The sequence below is a fragment of the Erythrolamprus reginae genome, chromosome 2 (assembly GCF_031021105.1).
Source record: "Erythrolamprus reginae isolate rEryReg1 chromosome 2, rEryReg1.hap1, whole genome shotgun sequence".
Lineage (NCBI taxonomy): Eukaryota > Metazoa > Chordata > Lepidosauria > Squamata > Dipsadidae > Erythrolamprus > Erythrolamprus reginae.
The window spans coordinates 31,859,755-31,877,252 of record NC_091951.1 but is presented as its reverse complement, the minus strand read 5'-3'; the positions used below and the strand labels follow the sequence as shown (position 1 = coordinate 31,877,252).

Below are 17,498 nucleotides of genomic sequence, written 5' to 3'. Positions count from 1 at the left end.
TTCAAATGCTGGAGGGAAGCAAACCTACCTGGAACTAACCCCAATCAATTACAATTGATCCTAGCATCCTATTAAAGAGGGGGGGATAAAAACTGGAGAGAAGCCAGCATTCATGGGGTGCCCCCCGTATCAATTGATCCATAGATCCTGATAAAAGGAGAGGTGGGAAACTATGGTCCCTTTCGTGACTTGTGGGTTTCAAATGGTGTGTGTGTGTATATATATACACACATATATATATGGGGGAGGGGCGTGGCTTATGCAGGATGCCCTGCATTTTCTTTCAACATCCTTCGATGCAAATTGTTTTCTCTGGGGTGGAGCTCCATTTTCGCTACCCCACTGCAGTCCCCCCTCCCCGTCTGGGGAGCAGCCCACCCCTGATATAGGGTCTCCTGTTTGAGCAAGGGGCCTAGACTAGAAGACCTCCAAAGTCCCTTCCAGCTCTATTCTGATTGATTGGTTTATTTATTTATTTATTCATTCATTCATTCATTTATTTTGTCCAATACAAAATAATACACAATGAAGGTTATAGAGGATATAGTAGAGAAGATATAGGAGAGACTATAGGACAGGCGATGGAAGGCACTCTAGTGCGCTTGTGTACACCCCTTACTGACCTTTTAGGAACCTGGAGAGGTCAACCATGGATAGTCTAAGGGTAACATGTTGGGAGTTAGGGGATGATACTACAGAGTCCGGTAATGAGTTCTACGCTTCGACAACCCAAGTACTAAAGTCGTATTTTTTACGGTCAAGTTTGGAGCGGTTAATATTAAGCTTGAATCTGTTGTGTGCTCTTGTGTTGTTGTGGTTGAAGCTGAAGTAATCTTTGACAGGCAGGACATTGCAGCATATGATCTTGTGGGCAATACTTAGATCATGTTTAAGGCATCGTAGTTCTAAGCTTTCAAGACTCAGGATTGTAAGTCTAGTTTTGTAGGGTGTTCTGTTAATGGTAGAGGAATGAAGGGCTCTTCTGGTGAAGTATCTTTGGTTGGTTGGTTGGTTTCAACTCCTGAAAGGGTCCCTCTTTTTCAACCATCCAGGCCCCTTCCCCTGCTACAATCCATTCCTTGTGGATCCCACTCCACTCTGCTCCCTTTGCTCAAGCACCTCCAATTGCCCTGCTCGGCTGGACTCTTGTCCTTCCAGCCGCCTGCTTCTGCATCTCTGCAGGCCGATCCTATGGTTGGGTGGTGTTTAGTCCTTACTCTCCTTGCTCTCTCCTCTCCCCTGCTGCTTGCCTGTCTACCATTGCCTCTGTCTGCTCCTCTGGTGACCCCCCTGCTTGACTCCCTTTCCCCCCCATCTTTCCCTCCCTCCTTTCTCCTCCTTTTCTCAACCTATCCCCATCCATTGACCCCCCCTTATTCTGTGGGGTGGAGGCCCCATTTCCCTTCTCTGCTCCCTCTTACCATCTCTCTTTTCTTGGTCTCCTCCTTCCTATCAAAACCTCCTCCTTTCTGTTCCCTTCTCTCTCGTCCCCCATGAATTTTTGCTCTACCATGTTTCCCTAAAAATAAGACCATCTTATATTTTTCTGAACCCTGAAATAATTGCTTGGCATTATTGCCATGCACTCAAAAACCCGATTGGGTTAATTATCAAGGGATGTCTTATTTTGCAGAAAACAGGGAATCTGTCTGTCTGTCTGTCTGTCTGTCGGTCTATCATCTAGAGCAGCGTTTCCCAACCGGTGTGCCGCGGCACACTAGTGTGCCGCGAGACACAGCCAGGTGTGCCGCGACAGCGACAGCTGGGCGGGGAGCTGCCGGTGCCTCCGACCTCCTGGCTCCTGCCCGATGCCGCGGTTTCTGGCGCTCTCCTGCTGCGCCCCAAAGAAGGAAGGCAGGAAGAAAGAGAGCTTCATTCTTCCTGCCTTTTTCCCGCCTTCAATGGCGTCGGTGGCAAGTGTCCTTTGGGGCCCGGTGGGAGGGCACTGGCAGCGGAAACAGGCTGCCGGCTGCAGCGGCCCCGGGCACCGTTCCCTGTAGGCTGCGCACGCCAACGCACCCCAAAATGCCCCCCCGCGCACCCTTTTCCAGGGGCGCACAGGGAGCCGCGGCCACCCGCCCGCCTGCCCGATTTCCCTCCGCGCGGCTGGGGACGCGGATCCACCGCCCTCGCCAGCCCGATCTCCCTCCACCCGAGTGGGGAGGTGGATTCGCCGCCCCTGCCAGCCCAATTTCCCTCCAGTGGCTGGGGACGCGGATCCACCGCCCTCGCCAGCCCGATCTCCCTCCACCCGAGTGGGGAGGTGGATTCGCCGCCCCTGCCAGCCCAATTTCCCTCCAGTGGCTGGGGACGCGGATCCACCGCCCTCGCCAGCCCGATCTCCCTCCACCCGAGTGGGGAGGTGGATTCGCCGCCCCCGCTAGCCCGATCTCCCTCCACCCGAGTGGGGAGGTGGATTCGCCGCCCCCGCCAGCCCGATTTCCCTCCAGTGGCTGGGGACGCGGATCCACCGCCCTCGCCAGCCCGATCTCCCTCCACCCGAGTGGGGAGGTGGATTTGCCGCCCCTGCCAGCCCAATTTCCCTCCAGTGGCTGGGGACGCGGATCCACCGCCCTCGCCAGCCCGATCTCCCTCCACCCGAGTGGGGAGGTGGATTCGCCGCCCCCGCCAGCCCGATCTCCCTCCACCCGAGTGGGGAGGTGGATTCGCCGCCCCCGCCAGCCCGATTTCCCTCCAGTGGCTGGGGATGCGGATCCACCGCCCTCGCCAGCCCGATCTCCCTCCACCCGAGTGGGGAGGTGGATTCGCCGCCCCCGCCAGCCCGATTTCCCTCCAGTGGCTGATCTCCCTCCGTGGGGGGGGGGCGACGAACCGACGACCGGGGGCTGTCCGTCCGTGTTGGGTGGTGCAGGGCAGGCACAGGCAGCCCCAGGGGAGAACAAGGGAGGGAGAGAAAGGAAAGAGAGAGAAAGGGAGGGAGAGAAAATTGAATGAAGGAGGGAGAGAAAGAAAGAGTAAGAAGTAGAAAGGATATAGAAAAAGGAAGAGAAAGGGAGGGGGAGAAAGGAAAGAGGGAGGAAGGGGGGAGAGAAAGAAGATATGAAGGAGGGAGAAAAAGAAAGAGAGATAGAAAGGAAAGAGGGAGAGAAAAGAATGAGAGAGAAAGGGAGGGAGAGAAAGGGAATGAAAGAGGCAGAAGGGGTGAGAGATAGAAAGGATAGACAGAAAGGGAGAGAAAGGAAAGAGAGAAAGGGAGGGAGAGGAAGGAAAGAGAGATGAGAGAGGAAGGAGGAGACAGAAAGAGAAGAAGGAAGGAAGAGAGAAAGAAAGAGGGATGGAGAGAGAAAGGAAGGAAGAGAGAGAAAGAGGGAGAGAGAAATAGAGCGAAAGGGAGGAAGAGAGATTTTTTTTATCCAAACTTTTTTTAGCGCCCCCCCCCCCAATGTTCCCCAGGATTTTGAAAATATGAAAAATCTGCCGCGGCTCCAAAAAGGTTGGGAAACACTGATCTAGAGAACTAGAATGGAAAGAGGGGACATGGTTGAAACATTTAAATATGTTAAAGGGTTAAACAAGATTCAGGAGAGAATTGTTTTTAATAGGAAAGTGAACACAAGAACAAGGGGGCACAATCTGACGTTAGTTGCGGGAAAGATCAGAAATAACATGAGAAAATATTTTATTGAAAGACTAGTAGATGCTTGGAACAAACTTCCAGCACATGTGGTTGGTAAATCCAAAGTAATTGAATTTAAACATACCTGGGATAAACATATATCCATCCTAAGATAAAATACAGTAAATACTATAAGAGCAGACTAGATGGACCATGAGGTCTTTTTCTGCCGTCAATCTTCTATGTTTCTGTCTGTCTGCCTGTCTGTCTATCCTATTATTTGTTGTGTGTCCTGCCTGTATTCTTTTCATAAGTAACTCAATGTGACAAATATATCAAGTACATCTTCCTCCTCCTATTTTCCCCAGAACAACAATCCTATGAGGTGGGTTGGACTGAGATAGAATGATAAGTTCAGTCACCCATTTGGCTTTCATGGCTAAAGCAGGACTTGAACTCAATTCTCCCTCTTTCTAGCCTGGTGCTTTAACTACTAGATCAAAGTACATCTGAGGCCGCCCATCTCAATACCGAGGCCACTTTGGGCTGCTTCAGATTGTTGGCCCCTACTGGCTCCCTGGACGAATTTCTCTACAGTTTTCTCCACTTACTTTCATCTCCCCAGAAATTCTCCCCTTCATTCCCTCTCCCCACGGTTCATGGAAGCCTGTCACCACATAACAGTGAAGCACAAGTAAGCATAAGAGGGCAGCTGACAGGCTTAGTTAGAATGGTTTGTTAATACAGATCAATTTGCCATCTCCATCCTGGGTAAAAATCTGTGAAATAGACAAGGCAAAGGTACAAGGAAAATCCTAAAAAGTACCACTTATTTAATGACAACATCCAGCACAAAGAGTTCCAAGAATGTGAACAGAGAAGATTTTTCTTACTCCTGGATTCAGGAAGGGAACATTTTTGCTCCTTGTTCTCAGCACCTAGAGAGGATATGAAGATGATTGCTATATGTTTTTATTCTGTTTATTCTGAACTGGAAAGATATGGCAGTGCAACAAATCGTCTTTTTGTCTGTCTGTCTATGAATGTATTTACTTACTTACTTACTTACTTATTTCAACTTCTATGCTGCCCAATCCCGAAGGACTCAATGAATGAATGAATGAATAGCTGGTCCTCATATCTTGATTTCATGCAATGTTCTCTCTTTCTCTCTCTCTCTAATCACCCTGGTCAGTTTTCAATAGCTTAGATGCTTTGAGATTTTCCAGAGAAGTGCCGTTAGCAATCAAAGTCACCACATCAGAGTTCAGTTTCACTCCTGCTATTATTTATATTTTACAAATAACTCAAGGTGGCAAACATATCCAAAACATCTTCCTCCTCCTATTTCCACCAAAACAATCCTGAGAATAAATGACTTGGTCACCCAGCTGGCTTTCAGATCTATGGCAGGACTTAAACTCCGAGTTTTCTTCTTTCTAGCCTGACACCTTAACCACTAGATCAAACTAGATCTGACCACCCATCTCAATATCAAAACCAGTTTTGCGCTGCCTCGGATTTGTTTTGGTTTTTTTTTAAATAAATTTTTTACTGAATTTTAAACAACAAAAAACAGAGAACAAATAAAAAATGCAAAGAAAAAACATAACATTTGAACAAAAACATTAAAAACAGTAGAGAAATACCACTGTACAATACATATATATACAAGCCAGTTACATAACACACCCTTATTTCCTTATTTTACATTTCTAGTAAATTCTGAAAGAAGAAAATTATAATCTCTATGGTTTCCCTATTTATCAACTATATTTCCAGCTGTTTTCATTAGATTTATTATTTACAATTTTCTCTTTATTTCGTAATTATTTATTTGTATTATCTCTTCTGATATCTAGCCTCTTGTAGAGGTTTTCCCATACGGTAATGAAGTTTTTCTCTTGTTTGTTTTGTAATTCATGTGTAAGCCTGGTCATTTCAGCACAGTCCATTATTTTATTAATTATCATGTTATCTGACGGGAGATTTTTGTCTTTCCAATTTTGGCCATATGCCAATCTTGCGGCAGTTAGTATATGAATAATTAGATAATAATTTGGTTTAGTATATTGTCCTCTCATAATTCCTAATAAATAGGTCTCAAGTCTTATTTCAATGTCACATTGGGTCATTTCTTTTTGCAAAGTCTTAATTTTTATCCAACTATTTCGTGCCATTTGTCATGACCACCATATATGGTAGTATATTCGGTGTTCTTTTTTACATTTCCAAAATAGGGGACCTATGTTGGGATAAATTTTGGCGAGTCTAGCGGAAACGAAATGCCATCTATAATGCATCTTATATAGATTTTCCTTGTAAGGAACCAATAGTGTTAAATTATAGTTTTCTTTCCAGAGTTTGTCCCAGTCGTCTAAATGTATCGAGTATCCAAAGTTTTTCATCCAGGAAGCATGTTAACTGTTCCTTCTATATTATCATATTGTATTAATTGTACATTACATCTGCCTCAGATTGCTTGACCCCCGGTGACCACCTGGAGGAATCTCCCTCCACTTCTCTTGGAAAAGGTTCAGGAGTGGCTTGCCATTGTCCGCTTCCTAGGGCTCAGTGAGAGTGACTGGTCCAAGGTTGCCCAGCAGGCTTTGTGCCGTAGACAGGATTAGAACTCATGGCTTCTAGCTTGATTTCTTAACTACCACACTAGATTGGCTTCTTTTACAGCTACTCAATATAAGGCAGAGTGGGGCTTAAAGGATGTTATCTGGCATCTTGTCAACTAATGTATTTATTTCATAATGAATTTTATTTTTACAATTCCATTAACAATTCTACTTGAATTTTGGCTTGACCGTGTGAAATATTTAGTTCATATAGCACTCACATCTCCTATGTTTATAACAGATGGTATGTTTTCTTTTTGTCTTCTGTGTGTCTTTGCTTTCTATGTACGTACAGTATTACAGTGAATAATCACTGATTTGTTTGATTTCACAAAACATCAAAGTAACAACGCCACTCTAAAGTAGAAATAAAATCTCATATTGGCAAAAATGAGATAGAAATACATTTATTGACATAAAATTGCAAAGGAATGAACTATAACCCATGAGACAACCATAAAATTACAATCACAGGTTGCAACTAAACATTAAACAAACAAGCAAGGTACATAAATGGGCAGGAGAACTGTGATGGACATCGAAAGTCCATGATTTATGGGTTTGACTGTAACATGAGCTATCTTTAATACTGATACACCTAAACATATGACATTACATCTTATCAAGCTTATAGTGCACACCCCACTTTCTTAGATTGATTGACTGACCCATTCCTTAAATTTCCAAGGCTACACAACTCCAGGCAATTTGGTGTGGCACAGAATACACAATAAAGGAAGCTGAAGTAGTAAAAAGCTAAGTAACTTCTGTGTTAAAGGCTTTCAGAGATCCCTGCTTGGCAAATGGGATTTTTCCAAAGTGTTGCTTATGGAGGTCCCCTTTCTTAGGGGAGGGTCATGCGGGAATCCTCGGCGAAATAGAAACAGGGCCAAAGGGTCTCTCCAACCAAGGAAGTATCAGAGAATGTATGGAGCAGAGTTAATGTCCTAGCATCAAAAAAGCTCACTTGTCCCCCTTCGCAGTTGAGATAGACCCGGATTCTCGTGGGCCTCTCAGTCAGGACCAGATCAGAGCATCCTGATGGAGACTTGGCCATGTATTTCCATTTCTGTTTCCATTCCCCAATCTGCCAGTAGCTGGTCGGCAGATAAACATTTGGTACATTCTCTGGCTTTTTGGCAACCCCTACACCCCATCCTGTTCCATCCCCTACAATTACTTCCCAGAAATGTCTCCCAGTTGAGAACATCTGGCAGCCAAGGACAAAAGGATTATATCCATATCTTTGGATGTATGGGTAAGTAGGAGGATACACTGCTCTACCTAGCAGAAAGTTTAGGATGCTTTTTTGATCTCTGGAGATTTCAAGGCTGTTAGGATTGGCTGCACATGGATCCAGAGTTACATTCTCTGTAAGGGGGAAAGGAAGGAAGGATGGAGAAGAAGAAGAGCTTCAATTAGAGACCTTGCGTGTGTCTTCCCCTCCAAGAATTTAACCCTCTTGTGTGAAGGGAGTTCAGCTTCCAAACACCCCATCCAGGACTGGAAGACTCATTGTTTTTTTTAAACATCACCTTGATAAGAGTTCGCTAACTCTGGCAATTGTAAGACTTGTGGACTTCAAATCCCAGAATTATCTGATGGGGCTGCCAATGTCCAGGGACCCTCTGTCCCCCTTTTTCCAAGCACTCAGGCTCTCCCTGTCTCGGTCCCAGCCTGTTTGTCATCCCTCTGACCAGTGTTCCCTCTATTTATTTTTTGTGTGTGTGGGCGGAAATGTATAGTGTCTGAGCAGCAGTCACTTCAGGACTGGGCGGCATATATATATATACAGTAATACCTCTGTGAAAAGTTCGTAAGATGAAACAATGTTTCCCATAGGAATCAATGGAAAAGCCAATAATGCTTGCAAGCCCATTACGAGAATCCAAAATATTAAGGCTTAAAAAAAAAAAGCGGTGGCCAGACAAAGCTGAGGCGAACAGAGTCGGGGGAGCGAGTCCCAACGAAGCAGGGTGAAAAGAGCCTTTCTTGAGCTCCATGAGTCCCTGCCTCCTGTTTTTGTCCCCCCCACTCTGCTCATCTCCCCCACACCTTTCTCCTCCCTTGAGTTCCATGAGTCTGTTCTTCCCATTTTTGTCCACCCCACTCTGCTCATCTCCCCCACTCCATTCTCCTCCCTTGAGCTCCATGAGTCTTTTCTTCCCATTTTTGTCCACCCCACTCTGCTCATATCCCCCACACCTTTCTCCTCCCTTGAGCTCCATGAGTCTTTTCTTCCCATTTTTGTCCACCCCACTCTGCTCATATCCCCCACACCTTTCTCCTCCCTTGAGCTTCATGAGTCTTTTCTTCCCATTTTTGTCCACCCCACTCTCCTCATCTCCCCCACACCTTTCTCCTCCCTTGAGCTCCATGAGTCTTTCCCCTCCACATTTTTGTCCACCCCACTCTCCTCATCTCCCCCACTCCTTTCTCCTCCCTTGAGCTCCATGAGTCTTTTCTTCCCATTTTTGTCCACGCCACTCTGCTCATCTCCCCCACACCTTTCTCCTCCCTTGAACTCCGTGAGTCTTTTCTTCCCATTTTTGTCCACCCCACTCTCCTCATCTCCCCCACACCTTCCTCCTCCCTTGAGCTCCGTGAGTCTTTTCTTCCCATTTTTGTCCACCCCACTCTCCTCATCTCACCCACACCTTTCTCCTCCCTTGAGCTCCGTGAGTCTTTTCTTCCCATTTTTGTCCACCCCACTCTCCTCATCTCCCCCACACCTTTCTCCTCCCTTGAGCTCCGTGAGTCTTTTCTTCCCATTTTTGTCCACCCCACTCTCCTCATCTCCTCCACACCTTTCTCCTCCCTTGAGCTCCATGAGTCTTTTCTTCCCATTTTTGTCCACCCCACTCTGCTCATCTCCCCCACACCTTTCTCCTCCCTTGAGCTCCATGAGTCTTTTCTTCCCATTTTTGTTCATCCCACTCTCCTCATCTCCCCCACTCCTTTCTCCTCCCTTGAGCTCCATGAGTCTTTTCTTCCCATTTTTGTCCACCCCACTCTGCTCATCTCCCCCACACCTTTCTCCTCCCTTGAGCTCCATGACTCTTTTCTTCCCATTTTTGTCCACCCCACTCTGCTCATCTCCCCCACTCCTTTCTCCTCCCTTGAGCTCCATGTCTTTTCTTCCCATTTTTGTCCACCCCACTCTCCTCATCTCCCCCACACCTTTCTCCTCCCTTGAGCTCCATGAGTCTTTTCTTCCCATTTTTGTTCACCCCACTCTCCTCATCTCCCCCACTCCTTTCTCCTCCCTTGAGCTCCATGAGTCTTTTCTTCCCATTTTTGTCCACCCCACTCTGCTCATCTCCCCCACTCCTTTCTCCTCCCTTGAGCTCCATGTCTTTTCGTCCCATTTTTGTCCACCCCACTCTCATCTCCCCCACTCCTTTCTCCTCCCTTGAGCTCCGTGAGTCTTTTCTTCCCATTTTTGTCCACCCCACTCTGCTCATCTCCCCCACACCTTTCTTCTCCCTTGAGCTCCATGAGTCTTTTCTTCCCATTTTTGTCCACCCCACTCTGCTCATCTCCCCCACACCTTTCTCCTCCCTTGAGCTCCATGAGTCTTTTCTTCCCATTTTTGTTCACCCCACTCTCCTCATCTCCCCCACTCCTTTCTCCTCCCTTGAGCTCCATGAGTCTTTTCTTCCCATTTTTGTCCACCCCACTCTGCTCATCTCCCCCACTCCTTTCTCCTCCCTTGAGCTCCATGAGTCTTTTCTTCCCGTTTTTGTCCACCTCACTCTGCTCATCTCTCCCACACCTTTCCCCTCCCTTGAGCTCCATGAGTCTTTTCTTCCCGTTTTTGTTCACCCCACTCATCTCATCTCCCCCACACCTTTCTCCTCCCTTGAGCTCCATGAGTCTTTTCTTCCTGTTTTTGTTCCCCCTACTCTGCCCAGCAGAGCGCCCATTTTTGCGATCCTGGGATTCCCCTCCTGGGATTTCCCTACAGCATTGCCAAAACGCGGAAGTCAGAAGTTGGGGTTTCCCATGGAGGGGAGCCTCAGGGGAAAACAGGATTGCAAAAACCTGCGCTTGGCTTGCAACGAAAGTCCAGAGGCAGGGCATCTCAGTGGCAGTGGCAGGTTCGTAAGGTGAAAAAAGTTCGTAAGAAGAGGCAAAAAAATTCCGCACCCTGGGTTCGTATCTTGAAAAGTTCATATGATGAGTGCTTCGTATCACGAGGTACCACTGTACTTGTATGTATGCATGCATGCATGTATGTATGTATGTATGTGTATATATATATATATATCCCTTCTTTTTATTAAAAGAAATTAATAATAAAACAAAACCAAAATCTATTACTATTAAAAATAAAACAACCAGCAAAACCAAAAACAACACTATTAATAAATCCATGCTTTAAAATCTTCTTCTTAAATCGGATCATTTATAGTTTTTTGCAAATCTTAATCTGCAGTAAAGAAATTTTGGTTTTTAAAAAACCCACCATATTTTGCCTCAGAGAATTTCAAAATAAAATACTGTGTGTCTATAACAGTGACCTCAGAATAGGGCAACTCTATCAATATCAAAATGCCACTTAAATAGTTGAGCTAGTTTCAAACTATATTTTGTTTTTCTTTCTCTCTTTCTTACTCCCATTCTTTTTCTTTCTTTCCTTTCTTTCTCTCTTTTCCTCCCTCTCTCTTTTTTCTATCTGTTTCTCTCTTTTCCTCTCTTCCTCCCTCCCTTTCTTCCCCCCTCTCTCCCTCCCTCCTTCCCTCTCTCTTTCCCTCTTTCTCTTCCTCCTGTCCTTTTTATTTCTCTCTCCCTCCATTTCCTTCTTTTTCTCTTCTTTTCTCTCTTTTTTCTGTCTGGCTTACTCTCTTCTTTTTTTTCCTGCCCTGCAACACCACTCACTCGCACAAATATGTTTTCAGGTCCAGAAGCGCAGGGGCTTCCCGGGAAACTTTCCTTATTCCCTAGGACCTGGAGAAGGCGGCCGTTGGCAAGCATGGTAGGCTGGCGGCTGGGTCTGGGTGGCGGGCAGGCTGCAGCAAGTCGGCGCCCAGGCCTGGGTGGTGGGGAAGCCGCGATAGGCCGGCAGCCGGACCTGGGTGGCGGGTGGGCCACGGCAAGCTGGCGGCCAGGTCTGGGCAGTGGCGGGTGGGCTGCGGCAAGCCGGCGACCAGGCCTGGGTGGTGGGGAAGCTTTTTACTACATCTTTTGCCTCCACTGGTCAAATCCCCCAGTCTCTAGTCTCACATGTGGCCACTACTCTGCTGATTACCCTTCAGATCTGCCATGCTGGATGTCTTCAGAGAGGGGTGGCATACAAATCTAATAAATTATTATTATTATTATTATTATTATTATTATTATTATTATTATTATTATTATTATTATTTCAGGGAACTGAAGTCCATACGTCTTACAGTGGCCAAGGTTGAAGACTTGTGGCCAAGTCCTTCAAACCCTTCATAGTGCTCCACCTCTTCTAACCTCCCTTTATAATTCTCTTCAGCTTCCATCTTGCAGATGAGATTAATGGGATTGGGAATGAAGAGTGGTTGGCTTTACCTTCACTATAATTTGATGAGACAGCCAAGGTTGAACAGGGACTCTGCCTGGAGCATTAATTCAGAAGATCAGGCAGAGAAGAGGCTGCCATGTTTCAATTCTGAACTGGCAGAGTCGGAAGGATCCCCCAGAGATAACTTGGGACACAGGATGGGATGTGAGGAAGCTCCGCCCTTTTCTCTATGAGCTTCAGGATATCACAGGCATGGAGAAAAGGGAAGGATCTTGCACAGGAAACCTCTGCATTCATCAGTTTGATGGCTTTGACCCAAAAAACCTAATTTCTCTGCTCCCAAAGGCCTCATGTCTCACCAACTTATAATCAAGCAGTAAAATCAACAGGATGTTATTAGTTTGGTACAAATTCAATATTCCTTTCAGTCCCAGGCCATATTTTCCCATTTCTCCAGATCTTTCATTCTACACCAAGATTGATTTCAATTTTCTAGATCATGTACAGAACAGAGCAGAATGGAGTAAAGCGGAGTGGTGTGGAGTAGAGGAGTAGGAGTAGGACAGGACAAGAAAAAAAACAAAACAGAGGAGAGGGGCGTGGTCAGTGCCGCAGCAAGACAGCTTCTCCTTCACGCTTGCAACGAGATGCCAAATACCCGCTGCTTGGGGGTGCCGATTCCAGATGGATCGGTCCAGAACCTCCACGGAGGGGGGATGAAAAAGAGGTCTTGGTCTCCTGTCATTTTGGGGGCTGGCACACACCATAATAGGCAGATTTGTGACCTCGACCGGCAATGGGTGAAATGACCTCGGTCCCATGGCCGCAGCAACTACATGCTACATGAAAATAAATATAATGTTTTGAGCATAACAAATTTTTGCAGCAGTAATCAAATGTATAATTAAGTATTTATCATTTTTTTTAATATTCATATCAAACATTCCCAATATGAGTGTTTCTGGTTCAAATTTAATCTCTATTTCAGTTATTTCCTTTATCCATTTTGCTTTCCCACAGGTCCACCACATATGGAAATATGTGCCTAACTCGTCTTTACACTTCCAGCAATTTGGAGATATTTCTTGATAAATTTTTGCCAGTTTAACTGGTGTGAGATGCCAATGATAAAAAGTTTTGTAAAGGTTTTCTTTCTATGCAGAACAGATGGTAAGTTTCAAATTGCAATTCCAAAGGTTTTCCCATTTGTCTAGCTCAATCATATGGCCTACATTTTGGGTCAATTTAATCACAACCTCTTTGACTCTCTCTTTCTTCATTTCATTTTTAAGAAGGCATTTATAAAATTTTGAAATTTCTTTTCCCTCTGGGCCAGTGAAAACTTTATCAATTTCTTGTTTGTTTGGTTGGAAGCCAAATTTTCCCAAGTCAAATTTGTATTTGTTTTGTAGCTGAAAATAGGGCCACCAGTCAATAATTACACCCTCTTCCTCAAGCTTTGTCTTTGATTTCAGTTCATTCTGTTCTGATAATAATTCTTTATATGTAAAAGTATTATTTGCCTGGGTCCAGTTTGGATGCATTATTGCTTCTAAGGGTGAAAGCCATTTTAGATTCTGAAAGTAGAAATTTTTCTTAATTTCCAACCAGTTATGCCTTTAATAAAATTTGTTATGCTCAAAACTGGAAAAAGTATTCTCACCTACTAACACACACATTATAAACAAAATAATGGAATTGGCTGAAATGAACAGGTTGACTATGCATGTTAAAGATAGAGAAGACACAGTCTTCTATAAAGTTTGGGATACATGATATAGGTGGCTGCGCAAAAGGAAAAAAAAACTGGAATTAACCAGTTTTTTGCTTACATTGCAATGGGGAAATACTTGAAGATAAAAATCAAAACCTTTTTTCCTTAACCCAGACACGCTATAATGTACATAAACCAAAATTGCCCATGACTAGATTTTCAGGACGAATCCAATGACCTATTATTGGTTTGTTTTATCAACATTCTGGAATTGAAAAGTATATATTGTATACTTTGTTATCCTTTTTAGCTCTTAAGAAATATAGAGTTAAGTTTTAGGAGAGCATGAGAAACACCGATATGGAAAACCGCAAACTGAATATTATATTGTTTATTCATAAAATATAATAAGGAAGGAAAGAGAGAAGAAGGTATCTCTGTAATGTTTTTTCTCTTTCTTCTCTTTTTTTGTGTTATTCTTTTTATTTGATGTTTCTGTATTTGTTCCTTCCTTTTGTATTGTGCATTCTGCAATATTTTTTTTTTTAAAAGAAAATAAATAGAAAGAGAGCATCTTGGACTTGAACTTTATTTAAACTTGGAAAGGTGAGAAGGAAAGGATACAATTTGTTTTGGAAAATCTTGGCTTCTTGATGATATAAAGGTTAACTGGATATTTGGACAAAGCTTTTTTATATATTAATTTTGTAAAAGATGGAAGACGTAAGAGATCTGTTCAAAGACATTCTAAAGATATCCAATAATGAAAAGAAGAAATTAGAAATGACAACACCATCTTGTGTATTGAAAGTTTTCATCAAGATTGTAGTGAAATTGAAGGAGAAGAAAAAAGTCTTCAACAGCTGGAATTGAATGAGCAACTGAGAAATGGAAATAGAAAAGAGTCATCAGAGGGGCATTCTCAAAAGGAACTGATTGAAGGACACAACATCAATGAAATAGTGGTTTTTATAAATGATTTAGAAAATGGTTTGGTTAAAGAGGGGGTCGAAGGGGTTGATGGTCATATTCCTGATGATTTAAGCACTACATTTTTGCTCCCCAAGATGGCGATCGGCGCAGATGCTTAATCACACCGCTAGGCAGTAAAAGTTAAAATAATCCAAGTATAGATATATCAAAATCAGCAAAATCAGCAAACAAGGTTCAACTTAACAATAAGGAGCAATGAGACACAACAAGCAGCTCAAACAACCTCTCCAACTTCATAAGACTACAAAGAAGCAAATGGAGGTACGTTCCAGAGCGGAGGGAGGGAGAGAAAACAGAGGGAGCACGTTACGAGAGAGAGAGAGAGAGAGGGAGTACATTACCAGAGAGAGAGAGAGAGGCAACCTGTGTAGCCCTGCCAGTACCCAGCTGAGGCAACCTGATTAGCTCTGTCGCTCCCCAGCTGATTTAAATTACTTCCCTGCTAAAGAAGCTTCCCAGCTGATTTCCACACTGTTTCCACTGCGATTGCAACAAAAGTGCTTCCAGCCTGCAGAGGCAGCACCAAGCAAGGCAATCTGAGGCTTGGAGCTGCAGCTGAACCCTTCCGGCTCCTAGAAACAAAGTAGCTAAGACTCCCATAAACAAAGTAAATCGAAGAAACAAAGCTTCTAATAAAGGAATAGGAAGGAGTGAGTCACAGGGGACTGTCAGTAGTAGCTGCTATTATTATTAAGTCAAAATAAATCAAGACTAATTGACTGAAGTTGCAAAAGTACACTAATAAAAGTTTATTACTTAAGAGTTATTCTGAATGCAACAGTCAATTCACGGATTCTCCACCATTACTGTAAAATACAAAGCTCCATCCCATGTGATTATTCACAGATCTATAAGCATCACAAAGGGGTAGCCAGGCTTTCAAAACATCCTCAAGCAGTAAACATCCATTTCCGCTCCTCAGCTCTAAAAATTCCATTGCCCCCCCCTCCACTCACCATACCATAAAACAATAAAACTACGAACAACAGTGCTATAATCCCAGAGAACAGTCATGCCGGGGAAGAAGAAACAACAACCTCAAAAGCTTCATTTTCAAGAGACAAGCAAAATTCCCTGCTGTATAAGCAAAGACAATATAAATGATTTTGATAAATACATCAAATGTCAAGCCTACAAAAATTCTACACACCACTCTTGCCTGAAAATAACTGATTTTATTGCCACCTTTCTCCATGGATACTCCTCATTCTTCTACCTCTGTTCTACCTGTACCCCTAAATTAGAGATCCTCAATAGCCTTTCTGAAGATATCAATACATTGAAAGCAACCTCCAAAATCCATCAAACATTCATTGAAAACATTGAACCACGCCTAATATCCATGGAAAACATAGAACCACGCCTACGATCCATGGAAAAAAATATCCAGGCACTATTAAACACTAAACCTCCAAACCCAATCTCCTCTACCATTCCACCTCCACCTGTCTACACCTCAACAAGTCTACCTCAACCGCCACTCATAATACAAAGACAAACCAATTTGTCTCCAGGCAGCCCTACTCTTGTCAAAGATGCAATGGAGAGAGAACAAAAATACTGAAATGCCATCCTCTTTAGCCTTGAAGAAAATGACGAACCTGAAATAACAAAAATACAGAACATTATCCATCAACAACAATCACTCTCTCAGACAATCACCCCAGAAGATATATTAGAAGTTTCCAGAAATGGACCAGAGCAGAAGTTCAGTGATGGCACAGTGGCACCACGATTCTGCAGAGCTGTCTGCAAAAATGAACCTGCAAAACAGCTTTTTATCAAGACCATTAACCACATATCCAGAAACAACACCAATTTCAACAAACTCAGATCCAGACCAGACCTTTCGCTATTTCAACGCATCCGCTCCTGTGAATTAAGGGCAGAACTAAAGAGACACCTTGACCTGGGTGAAACTAACTTATACATAAACATTCGCACAAAATGCATCAAATCCAGGACCCACAATCCTCCCTACATCTTCCAGCCTAACATCTCTCATCAACCGCCCTACATCTTCCAACCATCTCATAACAACAAATCGACACCTACCAACCAGAACCACAACAACAACAAAAAAATGTCATCCCTAACACCACAAACAAAGATTAGGAAAGCGCGCCCCTTACTACCTCTAACCAATTCAAAACCTACTCCCAACCCAAAACCAATTTCAAATATTAAATCCTAGAAGTATAGTCAATAAGATGTCAGAATTCCTCCTCCTCCTTGACTCCTCAGTCTTTGATATTGTTCTGTCTGGGTTCTCCCAGACCTCAACACCAACTGGAAAAAACAGCCAGACACTCTGGTAAAAGCAAAAGTACTTTATAGCTGGAAAAAATAAACACAGAGGAAAACCTGTTCTTCCCAACAGACAGGCTATAATACTTTACAACAGAGTCCTGATGTCCAGACAATACAGCAAGCTTCTTGCTGGCACACCCACCCCAAGGTTTCAGTAGTCAAAGGCACAAACCAGGATTCCAAGACGCCAAAGTTCACAGCCAGGTCCCAAGACTCTCAAAGATAAAACTCCACAAGCCAGGAAGGGTGGGTCTGCCTTTTAGCCTTTCCAAAGAGCACCACACCCAAACCCAGCTGTTGCCTCTTTAATGCTGAAAGTACCTAGCCAATTGGTCCCTTCGCTGTGTAGCTCTTCTCTGTCGCAGATCAATTATGGCTTGTGCATTTTCCTCTAAGGAATCCAGGCTGCTTGCTGGGGAGAGCTCCCTCTGGGGGGACTCTGGCTGTCCTCCCTCTTCTTCAGCCTGGGATTCCTCCTCCTCGTCTGCCTGCACCTCCTGTTCCTCATCCTCTCCCTCTGAGCTGGAAACCGACAGAAGATCAGCCATTCCCTGAGGGGCCTCAGACGGAACCACAACAGATATTATCTTTGTCTGTGAAATATGGCTTAATGCATCCTACTTAGACTCCATTATTACAACAAGGAACTATCTTGTCTCTCGTTATGACCGCGAATCCCTCAGAGGAGGCGGGGTAGCTATATTTTACAAAAAATCTCTAAACCTAAAAAACATCAAAATTGGCAGGATCTATTACTCCCTGAAACTATTGTCTTTGATCTAT

At 44.1% G+C, this 17,498-nt stretch overlaps 1 protein-coding gene across 1 annotated transcript in view; it reads left to right on the top strand.

The window, feature by feature from the left end:
* LOC139163114 (zinc finger protein RFP-like) overlaps positions 1-17,498 on the top strand; it is a 182,952-nt gene that overhangs the window by 127,213 nt on the left and 38,241 nt on the right. The window lies entirely within an intron of this gene.